Here is a 17,491-nt window from a genome sequence, read left to right as displayed (position 1 = left end):
GCACATGTAGAGTTGTGGTGTTGTGTAATACCTATGGTTGGAGAAGCCCTTGCCACAAGGAACCTGAGTTACTCTATGATCTCTTTATTTTTCATAAACCTTCACCAAGTGCATTTGAAAAATAGACCATACTAGATAGCCTAAAATCTGCAGCCATTCTCATCACCAGGGCATGAAAGACATTTAGTTATGAGAAAAGAATACAACAAATTTCAACTCCATTTCTCTTGACTATTTTCAATAGGAGTACCACCCCCAATTCTCTCATAAGTGATATAAAAAAGAAGGTAGAAAAGTACCTGTACCTGGTCTAATAAGACTTCTGGTGCCATCTTAGAAGCTGGATTCTATGTCTTTATTTGCTCTCGGTTTAGGCTCAAAGGCTTGACTCATTGCAAGTTTACCATTTTACAGTTTTCTAATTGCCAGTAACTTCATTAGTAAGTCCCTTAAAAATGTTCTCACATACACACACACACACACACACACACACGTCTATTGTGTTTATTCTTAAAGCACGGCTAACCCACCGAATACAGGGTATAAAAACATGGTGTAAATACATCAAACATTGGACATAAAGAATCTCCCACCATTCATTGGGGCTTCTCTGGTGGCGCAGTGGTTAAGAATCTGCCTGCCAATGCAGGGGACACAGGTTCGAGCCCTGGTCCAGGAAGATCCCACATGCTGCGGAGCAACTAAGCCTGTGCGCCACAACTACTGAGCCTGCACTCTAGAGCCCACGAGCCACAACTACTGAGCCCGTGTGCCACCACTACTGAAGCCCTCCTGCCTAGATCCCGTGCTCCACAGCAAGAGAAGCCATCACAATAAGAAGCCCGTGCACCAGAAGGAAGAGTAGCCCCTGCTCACCACACCTAGAGAAAGCCCGTGCACAGCAACGAAGACCCAACACGGCTAAAACTTTTTTTTAAATAAATAAATAAATTTATAAAAGAAAAGAATCTCTAGCCATTCATCACCATGAATTAGCAGCAAGCAACAATAACAACCAAAGCCACTTATTAAGCCCTTTATTCTGAGTTAAACCTTGCTGGCAAAGAGTTGAAACTTTATATGGAACTTTAACGAAATATGGAACAATAAAAATGTTATCGTAAAAAAAAAAAAAATCTAAAGACCATAGATGAGATGCAATAAATCTACCTAATGTTACTAATCAAATGAAATTGGAAGTAAAAAAAAATTCATATATTGTGAAATTGAGTAAATATAGGTAAATCCTTCATAGAACTTAACACGCTTCCCAGTGAAATTTCATATAAAGGACTCCAATAAGCTCATCCTTCTGAGAACACTTTCTCATGCTGTTTTTTCTCACGTACCTTTCCTCTCACACCACTATTTTTACATTGTGTGGGCACAAGACCACCATTGTCTGTGTTTTCTATAACTAGTCTTTCTAGTTACTATCACAAACAGTTTATGACTACGTGACTGGGAGACTCTCAAGGCAAAATAGAGAACATTCATTGCAGGCTTATCATGTGTGAGAAACCATCATAAGTGCTTATTGTTTATATAGCACCTTTCAATATGTACCTCATATTTATAGACAACGGTAGTTAAGAATGACACTAAAAATTCCTTAGTCACCATGGGCTAGGTGAAACATATGATCTCAATGTGATAATTGAAGACATGAGAGATGAAAAATGGAGAAAGATAGGATAGTTCCTTCAGTTAAAGAGACACGATCTGGGCACTTACAGAGATGTTTTCTCTAAATCATGTGCCTGAGTACAGAGGTGATTCTCAGACATCATTAGTGCCTTGCTAGCATGTGCCACGGAGTATTCAGTGAATATTAGCAAATGAAAAAATAAGTGAAGACTGATCATTAGATTCTGAAGGAAGGGTTATAGACTTAACACTTGTACCAAAACAGAAGTTATACGTAGTCAGCAGGCATCAAAAATTTCTCCTGGGAATTCAATTGTTAAGGACCCCAGGACCCATTCACCCTCTCTGCCTCTCTGCTTTTACATAGTCTGGAACAGGAATTGCACACAGTGGGTGTTGCATGAAAGTTCTCAGCTTCTCTGTATTTTTAGAAGGAGACAGAGAACAGCAAGGTGCAAAGACAAAATGTTTTTATTCAGGTTTTCTTAAGGGCTTATAGAAAGGTCACATTCATCCGGAAGCAGTACAAGCTTCTAGAGATAATAGCTCATGTTACCATTAGGAAAAGCCACATAAGAAAAATATATTAAGGAAAAGAAAAAAGTCTTGCCCATGGCAATCCTTTCAAAATCTGATGACAGATGTCATAGTACTATTGGACTAGTGGAATATGCCATATTTTGAAGTGCTAAAAAAGAGGACTAGAATTAGAAGTGAGTCACAGGGGTAGACTCATTATTTACACGCTTAATCTGAGGATTTTCACTTGTAAAATAACATGTCAGCTTCTCCAGTCACTAGGAAGGCCAGAGATTTTCTACTGAATAACTAAAACACATTTTTAGGTGCCCCAAATCACAGAAACCCTCCACAAAGAAAGGCATGAATACAAGGGTTGAATTGTAAGCCCATGTTCACAGATTGAGCCCAAGTGATTTTGATTGGTCAGAATTAAAAAGCACAATCATTTCAGTCCTGCAAACCATGATGTCTCAGTGCTTGATGATTTATCTAAATCAAGGCGGGTAATAGAAAAGAGAACTCTTTTTCAAGGAAGCATTTCCGGCATATCAGGAGCAGCCCCACAGGTCAAGTGTAAATTCCCATAGTAGTTCTTGCTAAGGGATTACGCATGCTGCCTCATGAACTTAATTACATTTTAAAACACTACATGAAGGAAACATGGTGGTGGGGAATTTTTGTACCTCTTACACAGAGCGTAGCATCCACAGCAGCTTGCTTCTTTGGTTTTCATCACAACTTGCCATGGAAGGGACCCCTCAGCTGGTGTAGAAAGGGAACCCCTGCCCTGCAGGATCCAAGAGGCAGCAATATTCACCCATGCCCTGGTGCCAACTCCCAACTCCCTAGTACCCTGGCTGTGATTCAGTCCCCAGAGACTCAGCTTAAAATGAGCAGACTCTGGTGTGATGTTAAAATCCCTTCTGTCAAGTTTAATGAAGTTTAAAATCACCCCCTAAATTATGAAAATCTAAGATTCTCAGCAAAGACATGTAAGTCTTTTGCCTATCCCTCAACCATGATTTTAAAAATCTAGAAGTAATTGTCTCCCAGAGTCTCAGGTTTCAGCAAGGTCCTTCACAGTGCATGAGCTGATAGATGTAACACACATATACGTAGGAAGCAGTAGTTGGAGTGAAAAAAATTAGATTTTTTTCTAAATACTATATGGTATTTTTTTTTTAAGTTTACTCCCTCCCTCAAGCAAACCAACTTTTAAAAAGTTAGCTGGTCATTTGCTCTAAAAACTGTGTATAAAAGAAACTCTATGCCATGGAAAGTAGAGTCACTTAGTTGGAAGAAGTAGAAAGAACATGTAGATTGAATAAGTAGTTTGACTACTGTGTATACTGTATATGCACACACACACAAGCGTGTTCATAACAAAATAAATAATATTCATAATATCATTTTTCATTTCTATGACTGATTGCATAGTCATAGGTTATATTTATAACTACATTCTTCCACTATCCATTCCATAGTCCCTTTGCCCTCAGCAAGCGTCAGAGTTGGTTATGGTTTTTTGCCTGTTGGGGTGACCAAAACCTTCCTTCCTGAGGGGTCTGGGTCACTAGCAGTCCTGCCTGAATTGGGTTGTTGTTTCCAACTAATTTAATCACAGGTCGTGGTAGTGCTAAAAGACCCCCGAAGGGTTCTGCTGTATATCATACATATTCCTCCTTACCACAATTTTGTGGTAGCAGCCCAGTTTTCCCTTGGTACTCAGGATCAGTTATCCCAGTAATTATAGTACTTCCCTTCTTTGCCTATTGATTCAGAGGCATGAAGAGCTCAAAGTGACCGGGTGGCAGTCTTAATTTCCAGTACAATGGAATCATTGTGTCTGCTGGTAGGAGCGTTCCTCTCTTTGAAATTAAGACTGCTAGACCAGCAGAGAATAAGGCCATGGGAAAAAGAAACAAAAATTTTGCTTGGGGATCAGTTAGGGGAATAGTGAGTGGTGCTCCTTCCATTACACATCTTGATTCCTAATCCTGTGAATCCTGTCTATATGGGGGAAAGAGTATCACACATTAGCTATCGATTTAGATTAAACTTGCAAGGTATACCTAATAGCACTGAAACTGAGCCTTCAAAAGGTCATACCATCACTTTACCATCTTCATACCATCATTAAGCCGGCTGCTTCAGGATGCTGGGGAACGTGGTAAGATCAGTGAATTCCGTGAACACGGGCCCATTGCCACACTTTATTTGCTATGAAGTGAGTTCCTTGATCAGAAGCAGTGCTGTGTGGGTTACCATGATGGTGGATAAGGCGTTCTGTAAGTGCACAGATGGTAATTTGGTAGAAGCATTGCATTCAAGGAAAGGAGATTTGTATGCAGAGTACATGTCTCTTCCAGTAAGAACAAGGTGTTGTCCCTTCCATGATGGAAGAGGCTCAGTGTAATGCACATGCCCCCAACTGGGTGGCTGATCACTCCAGGAAATAGTGCCGTCAGGGACTCAGTTTTCATCTCTGCTGTTGGCAGACTGAGCACGCAACAGCAGCCATAGCCAGGTCAGTCTTGGTGAATGGAAGCCCATGTCGCTGAGCTAATGCATAGCCTCCATCCCCGCCACCATGGCCACTTTATTCATGAGCCCACTGGGTGATGACAGGGGTGTCTAGGGAAAGAGCCTCACTCGATGAGTCACGCTATCCACTGGATGATTAAAGTCCGTCTCTGCTAAGGTCACTCTGTAGTGAACATTCACATGGGACAAAATATCTTCACTTTTTTTGCTCATTCAGGGAGGTCTTCTCGCATAATTCACCATAGACCTCCTTGTCACCAATTTCCCAATTATATTCCTTCTAAGTCCCTGACTATCCAGCCAAACCATTGACAACAGCTTACTAAGCAGTATAGACTAGTACTTCTGGCCAATTTTTCCTTCCAAACAACATGAACAACAAGGCACACTGCTCAAAGCTCCGCCCACTGGGGGAATTTCACCTAACCACTGTCCTTCAGGGATGTCCCAGAAAGGAAATGTAGTGCCACAGCTGTTCACTTTCAGGGGGTGCCGGCATGTCGTATACAACCACCTGTAAACCAGGCCCAAGTGTTCTCTTCCTCAGTTGACTTGTAGTAGGTAACTCCCCGTGGGACCATAGAACTGGGCTGGGACAGAAAGAGTAATGTAACAGGAGTAGGTGCCATGGCATTTGGGCCACTGTCTCATGTTACTTCTTGTGCCTTCAGTGCCTGCTCAAGCCTCATCTTGTATACACTTCTTCCATTTGATAATCCAGTGATGCTATGAACACCCAACTTTATGTTTAGTGGATCAGACAATACCCAGCTTATGATGGGAAGTTCAAGTCACATGTTAATTTGGTGGCCCATGGCTAAGTGTTCAGTCTCTAATAAGGCCCAGGAGCAAACCAAAAGCTGTTTCTCAAAAGGAGAGTAGTTATCCACCAAGGATAGCAAGGCTTTCCTCCAAAGTCTAAGGGTCTGAGCTGCGATGCATCTACAGAGACCTGCCAAAGGCTCCAAACAGCATCTCAGTATGCCAGTGACACTTCAAGAACTATCAGATCTATTGGATCCTTTGGCCAAGTGATAGAGCGGCTTGCATGACATCCCGGACCAGTTGCTGATCCTTCTCTTCTTCAGAGCCCACTCAAAACTGGCAGCTCTTAGGGTCACTGGGTAAGTAGGCCAGAGTAGCACACCGAAATGAGGAATACGTTGCCTCCAAAATCCAAAGATGTCCACTTGGCATTGTGCCTTGATTATTAGTTGTTCAAGGGGCTAAATGTAACAGCTTATCCTTCATGTTAAAAGAAATATTTCAACAGACCCCACCCAACTGTATCCCCTAGATATTTCACTGAGGTGGAAGACCCTAGAATTCTGTTGGATCACTCTCCCACCCTCTGACACACAGATGACTTGCCAATATGCTAGAGTGCTTGCTACTTCTGCTCACTAGGTCCAGTTTGCATAACAATGTGGTGGATGATTATGTTGTCTTGTGAAAGGGAAAGACGATCAAGGTCTCTGGAAATTAAACTGTGACATAGGATGGAGGGTTGATTTACTCTTAAGATAGGACAGTAAAGGTATATTGCTGGCCTTGCCAGCTGATAGCAAACTGCTCTGGTTGTCAGAAGGTACTGGAAAAAAGCACTTTCCAGATCAGTAGCTGCATGCCAGGTACTAGGGGATGTGTTAATTTGCTCCAGCAACGAAGTCATGTCAGCAGCTACCATTAGCTACAATTAAGAGTCATCATCCAGTTAAGTTTACAATAACCCACTGCCATTCTCCAAGATCCATTTGTTTTTCTATACAGATCAAATAGATACGGTGGGAATCGCCACCCCTGGATATTTCAAGTCCTTGATGGTGGCACTAATCTTTTTGATGCCCCCGGAAATGCAGTATTGCTTTTGGTTTAATGTTTTTTCCAAGTCCAGGCAGTTCTATTGACTTCCACCTGACCTTTTCTATCATAAAAGCCCTTATTTCAAAGGTCAGGGAGCCAACGTGGAGGACTCTGTCAGATGTTAAGTGTGTCTATCCCAATGATCTATTCTGGAACTTGGGAAATAAACATATAATAGGTCCAGAGACCTACTGGACCCACTGTGAAACTGATCTGAGCTGGAATACTATTGATCACCCAATCTCTATAAGTCCCTGCTCTGAATAGTGGACCACAGAGACATTTTGGGTCTCAGGGAATTAGTGTCACTTCAGAGGTAATGTCCAGTAATCCCTGAAACTTATGATCATTTTCCTTCCCCCTGCAACGTCAGCCTGATAAAAGGTCATAGGTCCCTTTGGTAAAAGCTGACAGGAAGATTAACACTATAATTTTTGGCAGTGAAGCAAGGTCTTTCCTCAAGGGAACCCAGCCTCCCCTTCATTAAAGGGGTTCTGAGTCTGTAAACTGTCTCAAGTCTAGGAATGAATTGAGGGTCCGACTTTGGTTTTATGACTTAAATTAGACTTCTGTTCACTTGACCTAGAACTCTTCTGCTTATACACATAAGAATTTAGTAGACTGTACATCTAGTTCACTTCTAGGGACTCCTTGATCAACTAGCCAATGCCATAGGTCTCTGCAAGTCAGACTAATCTGATTACTGCTTTGACTCTGCTGTCCATTATAGTAACCACTTCTACCTTGTCTTTGGTGACTAAATGCTGTCCCTATTACCCTGGGATCCAATTATTTGCATCATATTTAGGTTTCCCAATTCAGTGACAGCAGTTCTCACTGTAATTTCTGACCTACAGAGAAGAACAGAGAACTTCATGGATCCTGGGTCTTCTCCCACAAATGTATTTCTCATATTCTTAGTGAAAGTAAGTCGTCCGGACTCTCCCAGGGAAAATAAGCACATCTTGCATGATAAATCCTCTCTAACATTACAGTCTTCTTAACCCTTTAGCTACCTCTCTCTACAGTATACCAAGGCCGTTCTGCCTTTGGAATTTCATTTAATGTAGGCTAGCTTTTGGTCCATGTTTTAGCCCACCAAACAAACTGTTTGGACTTTGTAACCCCTCAAAGCTGCAACATTAAATCTAGAATCTCTACTAAGTAGGTGCATATCAATAAATTAAGCCTGATCCAACTTTATATTCCTTCCACTATTATCTCATATCCTTAATATCCATTCCCAAACATATTCCCTGGATTTCTGTTTGTATAAATGGAAAAACTCATGCAACTCTTTGGAAGTGTAGTGTACCTACTCATGAGTCACATTTTGCATCTCATCTTTAGGAGCTCTTGGGACTTGAGTAGTTATAGGTATAGAAACAAAGAAGGGTGGTAGGAGTGGGTCCAGAGGAGAGACAGAAGTATCTTGTAAAGCACCTACCTCAGAGAGGCCATTAAAGTTTCCTCAGGCAAAGCAGTATTAATCTTCCTAGACAAGAGTGGCAGAGCTGCTTCAACTGACACAGAAGACTCAGTAGAATTTAGGTGTTCAATGGCCACAGCTTCATCAGGATATGCCCAGTTGTCTTCATTGCTGTTTTAAGGGTCTCATTTCTTCACAGTCAATGCCCTCACCTTAATATCAGGTACCCTATGAGATTAGGAATTCAGTTTGTTTTGTAATTTAGCCACTCACTTGATGAGGCTCTGCACTTGGTTTTCAGCAATTTCAGTGCCGTGGCTATAGGTTTCTTGCAGGACACACATAGCAACTTTCAGATCATTTATGTGGACCCTGAAATGGGAATCTGAAACTCTGAGCTCATCCTTTTCTTTTTCCAGTGCAGTTAGGAGCAACTAACCAATTTCATGATACTTCTCAAATTGACTAAAATGCTCTAAAATATCTAATAGATCACCACCCATAACTTTACCTTTTATAGGTGATATTTTCATCTCTATTGACACGTCATGGCATGGACTGCCAGTTCCCACTTTACCACTGGGAAAGTGCCTTTAAATATAAATCTAATTGAATTAGAGAACCACTTCCAGAAAAGTCATCCTTAAGATTCTGTTCCTCATAAACCACTCTCAATACCAAAATCATTATTAGTCAGGGTTCTACAGAGAAGAAACATCCAGTAGGAGATATATCTATATCTATAAAGTTATTGCTGTATCACCTATATAAAGAAAGATCATAATTCCTCCCTTTTTATTACATATAAGAGGGAACAACAAAGTAGTATACGGACAAGAGCTCCAACAAGAGTTTGAAAGTTTCCCACAGGTAAACAAGTAAATTCTTCTTTCAGAGAAAATCTGGCTAGTTATCGGTAATTGAGTGAGAATTCTACAATATCATTAATCATCAATTACCAACAGCAAACACAAATAATGTAATGAAAATTTTTGTTTGTATTGTCAATGTCTGTTTTTCTTTTACGTGCCAGGCAGGGTTAGATGAATGGCTATGAATAGTCAAGATAATTAACATATCTCCATAGAAAAACTGGTAGAAGAAAGTGAAATATTTTTCTGCAAATAAAAAAATCTATAGGAAAGTAAGCAGCAATGATAACACTTGCTTTTACTGATAATTAACATTTTAAAGTTTTTATTATAGTCTTGGCACCATGCTAAGGACCAAATATTAAGATAATCATACTAATTCCAAAAGCAACTTCAATGCTAGGTTTTTGAAGGGCACTCAGACCTTGCTCAACTCAAAGGCTGAATTTATTCCTTCATAAAAGTACTACATTTTATTAGTTTAATGAGAGCATGCATTTAAACTCTGTCTTGCTAGCTACATTTTTAAAATACCATAACTTATGTTGTAAAGCACACAGCATACAGTTATTTGGATAGAGTTGTATTTTTAAGTATTTCAACTGTTAAAGCTTTAACAGTCTTTTAACCAACTTATCTAATTCTACCCAATCCATCTAACCTGTACTCTTTTCTTTATAACATTTATATCCAGGCCTGGCTTCATGGGTTTGCAATCTGTGCAGTCACATAGGGCCCTAAGATTAAAATGGTCTCTCACTTGGTTTATGCTCAGCTGTCGCTATCTTGAAATTCTTATTAATATTTGAACAAGAGCCCTGCATTTTCATTTTTCACTGGGTACCACAAATTACAGATCTGGTCCTACTTGTCTCCATATGAAATTACCTTATTTACTCTACTACATGTTTATATTTTGTCTTCCCTTCTAGACGTAATCTTTATAAGAATAGAGACTTTGTCTATCTTGTATACCAAAGTAAATAAAGTGCTCAAAAAATGTAAAAGTAAATAGTAAGTGCTCAAAAAATGTTTCTTGAATTTTGTACCTGGCTCACATTCTTATCTGAAGAAAACCATATCTTTGAAAATAAACCATCCAACCCCAGGAATCAATTTTCATCTAACATTACTCATATTTAAGGGAGTAGCAAGGATGACATAAACATTCTCTCTAAGGCTGACCTTGCATTTCCGAACTTATTAAGTAATGGTAAATGTCACAGCGTGTCTTGAGAGAAGAATGCCAAATTTTCTCATTTAACATCAGTATTTAAATTACAATTTCTTGATAATGAAATTCCACCTAGAATTTCATGAGCGAGTGGTTGCTATTCTGAAGACCTTTTCCCATCCTCTTTTAGATTTATCTTGTCACTTTGATCCCTACTTTAACAGATAAGAACAGGAAGGAGAAAAAGAAAAATGGAGAAATTAAATAACATAAAATAAAATCATATCTGTTATTACCCTTAAAATTAAATTCTGGCTCTGATGTTCTACCGCAACCACCAGCACTGTTTTACGTTATATATTAAATGTGTTTAGACTCTTCATGAGAAAAAAAATAATTATCTGTAATATAAATTCTTCCTGAAAGCTGTTCTTTATGATGTGTCTAGCTGTGGATCTGTGAGTTTATCCTACTGTGAGCTTGTAAACTTCTTAGATGTGTAGATTGTTTTTATTATTTTTTAAAATATTTTTTCTATCCTTTTGTCTCTCTCATCTTCTTCTGAGATCCCGTGAGCATGATGGTATGTTTCATGATGTCACACAGGGCTCTGAGGCTCTCATTTTTCCTTCACTCTTTTTTCTTTCTATTCCTCTATATGGATAGTCTCAGTTGACCTATTTTCAAGTTTGCTGATTCCTTTGCTTGCTGAAATCTGCCGTTGAGTTCCTCTAGTGAATTATTTATTTTAGTCACTAGATTTTCAACTTCAGAATTTCTAGTTGGTTCTTTTCCATAATTTGTACATTTTTATTGATATTCTATATTTAAGGATAAACTGTTCTCCGACTTTCATTTAGTTCTTTAGACATGGATTCCATTAGTTCTTTGAACATATTTTAAGTAGATGATTTAAAGTCTAGTTCTAGTAAGTCCAACTTCCAGGCTTCACCAGGTACAGTATCTAGTGTTTGCTTTATTCCTTGTGAATGGACCTTACTATCTTGTTTCTTTGTATGTCTCATAATTTTTTTTGTTCAAAACTGGACATTTTAAATAATATAATGTGGTAACTATGGAAATCAAATTCTCCCCCTCCCCATAGTTTGTTATTCTTTATTTAGTGACTTTTCTGAACAATTCTGTAGTCTGTATTCTTTTTCATGTATAGCCACTGAAAACATTATTTCTCTGTCTCCATTCATTCTTTAAAATTGCAGTCCTTTTCAAACTCATGCTAACCAGTTTCATGATATTCCACAAGATGTCATACATGGACTCCTACAGTCAGACAGTCATTCGGGAGTCATCCTGTCCAGTGAACCTGCCATCTCCATTGTTTCTCAGTTGAGGCAGAGGCTGAATCTTATTTCTGATGAATCCATCATATCCTCATATAGCAGGCACAAGGGAAATGTGCCCTTGACTCCCCAGTCAAAATTGGAACTACATTCTGTAATATAATTTAGCAGTCTTCAACATGGGCAATGCATAATTTCTGTGAAGGAAATAGTCTAGGATACACTCCCTGTACTCATACATGCACAACCTCCCCCCTCCCAGAGGCACCAGAAATGCTACATTTATTACAATTGATAAAATTATTCCAGTATGTCACTATCAGCCCAAGAGCATTGTTTACATTAGGGTTCACTCTTGGTGTTGTACATTCTACGGGTATAACATGTGTATAATGATGAGTATCCACAATTATAGTACCTACAGAATAGTTTCACTGCCTTAAAAATCCTCTATTCTGGGGGGACCTTCAAGACGGCAGAGGAGTAAGAGATGGAGATCACCTTCCTCCCCATAAATACATCAAAAATACATCTACATGTGGAGCAACTCCTACAGAACACCCAGTGAACACGGGCAGAAAACCTCAGACTTCCCAAAAGGCAAGAAAATCCCCACATACCTGGCCGTGTGGCTGACAGGGTCTTGGTGCTCCAGCCGGGTGTCAGGCCTGAGCCTCTGAGGTAGGAGAGCTAACTTCAGGACATTGGACCACACGAGACCTCCCGGCCCCATGTAATATCAATAGGTGAGAGCTCTCCCAGAGATCGCCATCACAGCACTAAGACCCAGCAAACTCCAGTGCTGGGCACCCCATGACAAACAACTAGCAAGACAGGAACACAACCCCACCCATTAGCAGAGAGGCTGCCTAAAATCATACTAAGTTCAGAGACACCCCAAAACACACCACTGGATGTGGCCCAGCCCACCAGAAACACAAGATCCAGTCCCACCCACCAGAACACAGGCACCAGTCCCGTCCACCAGGAAGCTTACACAACCCACTGAACCAAACTCATCCACTGGGGGCAGACACCAAAAACAACTGGAACTGTGAACCTGCAGCCTGAGAAAAGTAGACCCCAATCGCAGTAAGTTAAACAAAATGATAAGACAGAGAAATATGCAGCAGATGAAGGAGCAAGGTAAAAACCCACTGGACCAAACGAAGAGGAAATAGGCAGTCTACCTCAAAAAGAATTCAGAATTGGGCTTCCCTGGTGGCGCAGTGGTTAAGAATCTGCCTGCCAATGCAGGGGACACAGGTTCGAGCCGTGGTCTGGGAAGATCGCACATGCTGCAGAGCAGCTAAGCCTGTGCACCACAACTACTGAGCCTGCACTCTAGAGCCCGCGAGCCACAACTAATAAGCCCGTGTGCCACAACTACTGAAGCCCATGCGCCTAGAGCCTGTGCTCTTCAACAAGAGAAGCCACCACAATGAGAAGCCCTTGCACAATGACAAAGAGTAGCCCCCGCTCTCAGCAATTAGAGAAAACACGCGTGCAGCAGCGAAGACCCAATGCAGCCAAAAATTAAATAATTAAATAAATAAATTAATTTTTAAAAAAAGAATTCAGAATAATGATAGTAAAGATGATACAAAATCTTGGAAATAGAATGGAGAAAATACAAGAAACGTTTCACAAGGACCTAGAAGAACTAAAGAGCAAACAAAATGATGAACAACAAAATAAATGAAATTAAAAATTCGCTAGAAGGAATCAATAGCAGAATAACTGCAGCAGGAGAACAGATAAGTGACTGGGAAGATAAAATAGTGGAAATAACTGCTGCAGAGCAGCATAAAGCAAAAAGAATGAAAAGAATTGAGGACAGTCTCAGAGAACTCTGGGACAACACTAAATGCACCAACATTTGAATTATAGGGGTCCCAGAATAAGAAGAGAAAAAAAAAATGGTCTGAGAAAATATTTGATGATATTACAGCTGAAAACGTCCCTAACATGGGAAAGAAAATAGTCAGTCAAGTCCAGGAAGCACAGAGAATCCCATACAGGATAAATCCAAGGAGAAACATGCCAAGACACATATTATTCAAACTTTCAAAAATTAAATACAAACAAAAAATATTAAAAGCAGCAAGGGAAAAGCAACAAATAACATACAAGGGAATCCCCATAAGGTTAACAGACTTTCTTTCAGCAGAAACTCTGCAAACCAGAAGGGAGTGGCAGGACATATTTAAAATGATGAAAGGCAAAAATCTACAACCAAGATTACTGTACCCAACAAGGATCACATTCATATTGGACAGAGAAATTAAAACCTATACAGACAAGCAAAAGTTAAGAGAATTCAGCACCACCAAACCAGCTTTACAACAAATGCTAAAGGAACTTCTTTAGGTAGGAAACACAAGAGAAGGAAAAGACCTACAAAAACAAACACAAAACAATTAAGAAAATGGTAATAGAAACATACATATCAATAATTACCTTAAATGTAAATGGATTAAATGCTCCAACCAAAAGACATAGACTGGCTGAATGGATACAAAAACAAGACCCATACATATGTTGTCTATAAGAGACCCACTTCAGACCTAGGGACACATACAGACTGAAAGTGAGGGGATGGAAAAAGATATTCCATGCAAATGGAAATCAAAAGAAAGCTGGAGTAACAATTCTCATATCAGACAAAATAGACTTTAAAATAAAGACTATTACAAGAGACAAAGAAGGACACTACATAATGATCAACGGATCAATCCAAGAAAAGGTATAACAATTGTAAATATTTATGCACCCAACATAGGAGCACCTCAATACATATGACAAATACTAACAGCCATAAAAGGAGAAATTAACAGTAACACAATAATAGTAGAGGACTTTAACACCCCATTTTCACGAATGGACAAATCATCCAAAATGAAAATAAATAAGGAAACACAAGCTTTAAATGACACATTAAACAAGATGGACTTAATTGATATTTATAGGGCATTCTTTCCAAAAACAACAGAATACACTTTCTTCTCAAGTGCTCATGGAACATTCTCAAGGATAGATCATATCTTGAGTCACAAATCAAGCTGTGGTAAATTTAAGAAAATTGAAATCGTTTCAAGTATCTTTTCCAACCACAATGCTATGAGACTAGATATCAATTACAGGAACAATACTGTAAAAAATACAAACACATGGAGGCTAAACAATATGCTACTAAATAAGCAAGAGGTCACTGAAGAAATCAAAGAGGAAATCAAAAAATACCTAGAAACAAATGACATTGAAAACACAGCGACCCAAAACCTATGGGCTGCGGCAAAAGCAGTTCTAAGACAGAAGTTTATAGCAATATAATCCTACCTCAAGAAACAAGAAAAATCTCAAATAAACAACCTAACCTTACACCTACAGCAATTAGAGAAAGAATAACAACAACAACAACAAAAAAAACCCCAAAACTTAACAGAAGGAAAGAAATCAGAAAGATCAGATCAGAAAAAAATGAAAAAGAAATGAAGGAAACTACAGCAAAGATCAATAAAACTAAAAACTGGTTCTTTAAGAAGATAAACAAAATTGATAAACTAATAGCCAGACTCATCAAGAAAAAAAGGGAGAAGACTCAAATCAACAGAATTAGAATTGAAAAAGTAATAACTGACACTGCAGAAATACAAAGGATTATGAGAGATTACTACAAGCAACCATACCATTTCCACTAAGATCAGGAAAAAGACAAGGTTGCCCACTCTTACCACTATTATTCAACATAGTTTTGGAAGTTTTACCCACAGCAATCAGACTAAAAAAAAAGAAAGAAAAGGAATCCAAATAGGAAAAGAAGAAGTAAAGCTGTCACTGTTTGCAGATGACATGATACTATACATCGAGAATCCTAAAAATGCTACGAGAAAACTACTAGAGCTAAGCAATGAATTTGGTAAAATAGCAGGATAAAAAATCAATGCACAGAATCTTTTGCATTCCTATACACTAATGATGAAAAATCTGAAAGAGAAATTAAGGGAAAACCCCCATTTACCATTGCGACAAAAAGAATAAAATACCTAGGAATAAACCTGCCTAAGGAGACAAAACTGTATGCAGAAAACTATAAGACACTGATGAAAGAAATTAATGATACAAATAGATGGAGAGATATACCATGTTCTTGGATTGGAAGAATCAACATTGTGAAAATGACTCTACTACCCAAAGCAATCTACAGATTCAATGCAATCCCTATCAAACTACCAATGGCATTTTTCACAGAACTAGAACAAAAAATTTCACAATTTGTATGGAAACACAAAAGACCCAGAATAACGAAAGCAATCTTGAGAAACAAAAACAGAGCTAGAGGATCAGGCTCCCTGACTTCAGACTATACTACAAAGCTACAGTAATCAAGACAGTATGGTAGTGGCACAAACAGAGAAATATAGATCAATGGAACATGAATGAGAGCCCAGAGATAAACCCATGCACATAAGGTCACCTTATCTCTGATAAAGGAGGCAAGAATACACAATGGAGAAAAGATGACCTCTTCAATAATTGGTGCTGGGAAAACTGGACAGCTACATGTAAAAGAATGAAATTAGAACACACCCTAACACCATACACAAAAATAAACTTTAAATGGATTAAAGACCTAAATATAAGGCCAGACACTATAAAACTCTTAGAGGAAAACATAGACAAACACTCTATGACATTCATCACGGCAAGATCCTTTTTGACACACCTCCTAGAGAAATGGAAATAAAAACAAAAATAAACAAATGGGACCTGATGAAGCTTAAAAGCTTTTGTACAGCAAAGGAAAACATAAACAAGATGAAAAGACAACCCTCAGAATAGGAGAAAATATTTGCAAATAAAGCAAGTGACAAAGGATTAATCTCCAAAATATACAAGCAGTTCATGCACCTCAATATCAAAAAAGCAAACAACCCAATCCAAAAATGGGCAGAAGACCTAAATAGACATTTCTCCAAAGAAGATATACAGATTTCCAACAAACACATGAATGGATGCTCAACATCACTAATCATTAGAGAAATGCAAATCAAAACCACAATGAGGTATCACCTCACACCAGTCAGAATGGCCATCATCAAAAAATCTACAAACAATAAATGCTGGAGTGAGTGTGGAGAAAAGGGAACCCTCTTGCACTATTTGTGGGAATGTAAATTGATACAGCCACTGTAGAGAACAGTATTTAAGGAGGTTCCTTAAAATCTAAAAATAGAACTACCATATGACCCAGCAATCCCACTACTGGGCATATACCCTGAGAAAACCATAATTCAAAAAGAGACATGTACTGCAATGTTCATTGCAGCACTATTCACAATAGCCAGGTCATGGAAACAACCTAAGTGTCCATCAACAGATGAACGGATAAAGAAGATGTGGCACGTATATACAGTGGAATATTATTCAGCCATAAAAAGAAACGAAATTGAGTTATTTGTAGTGAGGTGGTTGGACCTAGAGGTTGTCATACAGAGTGAAGTAAGTCAGAAAGAGGAAAACAAATACCGTATGCTAACATATATATGGAATCTAAAAAAAAAAAAAAAAGGTTCTGATGAACCTAGGGGCAGGACAGGAATAAGGGCACAGACAGAGAGAGTGTACTTGAGGACATGGGGAAGGGGGAAGGGTAAGCTGGAATGAAGTGAGAGAGTAGCATTGACATATATACACTACCAAATGTAAAATAGGTAGCTAGTGGGAAGCAGCTGCATTAACACAGGGAGAACAGCTCGGTGCTTTGTGACCACCTAGAGGGGTGGGATAGGGAGGATGGGAGGGAGGTGCAAGAGGGAGGGCATATGGGGATATATGTATACATATAGCTGATTCACTTTGTTGTACAGAAGAAACTAACACAACATTGTAAAGCAATTATGCTCCAATAAAGATGTTAAAAAATGTTTTTTAAATCCTCTGTTCTCTGCAAATTCATCCCTCTCTCCTGCATAATCACTGGATATTACTAATATTTTGTCTCCATAGTTTTGCCTTATCCAGAATGTTAAATAGGTGGAGTCATACAGTAACCTTTTCAGTTCGGCATCTTTCACTCAGTAATATGCATTTAAGATTCCTTCCATGTCTTTTCATGATTTGATAGCTCATTTCTTTT

The sequence above is a fragment of the Balaenoptera physalus genome (assembly GCF_965194825.1).
Source record: "Balaenoptera physalus genome assembly, chromosome: 4".
Classification (NCBI taxonomy): Eukaryota; Metazoa; Chordata; class Mammalia; order Artiodactyla; family Balaenopteridae; genus Balaenoptera; species Balaenoptera physalus.
This window is presented reverse-complemented; position numbering follows the sequence as displayed.